This window comes from Xyrauchen texanus, chromosome 36 (genome assembly GCF_025860055.1).
Source record: "Xyrauchen texanus isolate HMW12.3.18 chromosome 36, RBS_HiC_50CHRs, whole genome shotgun sequence".
Classification (NCBI taxonomy): Eukaryota; Metazoa; Chordata; class Actinopteri; order Cypriniformes; family Catostomidae; genus Xyrauchen; species Xyrauchen texanus.
In genome coordinates this window covers 36,108,631-36,110,841 of record NC_068311.1, presented here as the reverse complement: position 1 = coordinate 36,110,841, position 2,211 = coordinate 36,108,631, and the positions used below count along the sequence as shown (strand labels likewise).

The following is a 2,211-nucleotide window of genomic DNA, read 5'->3' as shown; positions in this document are numbered from 1 at the left end:
GTTCTCAAACCAAGACTGAGGATTATGCAATATTTTGATTCAAGACACCCCAGTGGCTTTGGAGATGGCCGCTACCTAGAAATCTTCAGGTTTTTCATAGAAAGCTGACTACTGGTTCCCTATGTTCATATCTAACTCTGGGTCTTGCAGCAGTAACTATTTTTCTATTCAAAGCAATTTCCATGTTTACACCCTTAAAGTGGTTATTCATTGGTTCACTAGAAACCTCAACTGCATCTTTACTTTAGAATTTGTTTATTTAGACCTCCCAAATACTGCTTTGAGAACCCAAGAACTTAGATACAGTATGATCATGTTTTATGTTTTTTGGAAGTATGGTAGTTCTGTTTTGGACTATACTTCCTTTTTGTTTCGTTCTGCATTTATTGTTCCTGTTCATATGTTCCAAGTCCCTACTAGGAATTGCTGCTACTCCCAGGTCACTTTTTAGCATGGGAAGGTGTAGTTCCATTTTTAAACTATGCTCTTTGGGCTCAAGGTGGGTATCAAGTCATGGTAGAGATTCAGCAATTCCTAAACGGGGTTCAATGTTACATTTGAAAGACATGAATTGCAACTAACACGTCTTCCAAACCTTTTCAGTAACCTGGCACATGCTGTGTCCAATGGACCATGGAAGTCATTTTACTTGGCTGACGAGGTAAAATGTGTGGCTGTAGCACGATTCATTTCATTTAGTAGAGTAGCGTACATAGGCAGGCCTCTTGATTTTTTTTTTTATTGATTTGTTTTAAATTATGATTTGATAAAGTGACGCAGATGGACCCTAGTTGCTGCTAAATGGTGTCACACTTTTTGTATGATTAAAGCTACAAAATGAGCGTAGATATCAGTAGGCATCATATAATAAGAATCATTGATAATAAATCACACACCCCTTTTACCATCACAGGGCACATCTCCCCAGCATCAGAGCAACAGCTGTGGGGTGTTTATGCTGATGGTGAGATGCAATATTTTCAGAAGTGATAACTGATTACTAGTTTGCAGAACAACTAACACATTTGTATGTTCATTTCAGTATGCAATGTATTCTACCCTCCAAAAGCCATATGATTTCATTGAGGTGAGTTCGTTCAAATCTCAATCAGATTTGTAGTGTGAAATATAAGGCTTTTAATAATTTAGTCCAATCTGGAGGCTACAGTTAACATGCACCAATAGGCCATACACTTAACTTTGTCTGCAGGTACTGTACTCACTGGAGGAGATGGCTACATCTGTAAAAATGTACACTGCCATAGTTCCCATCAATGAGTAAACAGTACTGTAACATGGATTTGTATCAGGCTATGAAGACATTTAAAGCATAACTTTACTTTAAGGTGGACATGCTCTCTATCAGGAGGTGGTGGTGTGGGCAACTGCTGGAGACCTTTACGCTTGAAAGGTGTTACATACTGCGTCCATATTTTGCTATTTAATTATATTTGGTGCTCATGAAGATGGAAGCCTATACTGATCTCATTTCTTGCTCTAGCCCTGCAAGACTAGCTGACACACCCATCTCACCCTCTCCATCTCCCCATATCAGCCACCCCTTCCAATCTCCAAGCAGTGAAAGGTATTATATACTGTGTTCATATATTGCTATTTCCTTTTATTTGGTGCTCATTAAGATGGTAGCCAATATACTGATCTCTCATTTCTTTCTCTAGCCCTGCAGGACTAGCTGACACACCCATCTCACTCTCTCCATCTTCCTATATCAGCCACCCCTTCCAATCCCTAAGCTGTCCATCAGGCACACCCATTTCAACAGAGGACAGTCCATTCCTACCACCTGTAGTCCTTCAGCGTATTACTGAAGAGACGCTGAGTTTAGACATGGCTATGCTTGGCGTGTTCAACAGAGTTTCTAAAACTTTCCAGGAACTCGCAAAGCCATTCCACCCCTCCGTTTATATTAATGAGAGTTTGGCAGGGGACCTCAAACTTAAAGACAGTCTGATGCATATAACTGTTCGAAAAATTTATAAGACTGCAGGTCGTGGCAGTGGCCTTGCACTACGCCTCAAAGGCTTTTCCAAAAGAAGAAATTGGCCGAGCGCACGCCTGATGCTGAGGCACATGGCTTATGGCAGGTATCTGATTGAAGATGTCTGCCTACCATAGTGTTGTTCTCTGAGTCCGTGTGGTTAGAACAACGTCGTCAACACTTTTATTACTCCTTTCTTTTGTTTTATTTGT

General features: G+C 40.5%; 1 long non-coding RNA gene across 1 annotated transcript; it reads left to right on the top strand.

The window, feature by feature from the left end:
- Positions 1-566: 566 nt before the first annotated feature.
- On the top strand, positions 567-1,557 carry LOC127629618 (uncharacterized). The gene is made up of 5 exons (XR_007968786.1): positions 567-661; positions 914-964; positions 1,043-1,087; positions 1,347-1,411; positions 1,502-1,557. It is a non-coding gene; the product is annotated as an uncharacterized LOC127629618 (long non-coding RNA).
- Positions 1,558-2,211: the final 654 nt, after the last annotated feature.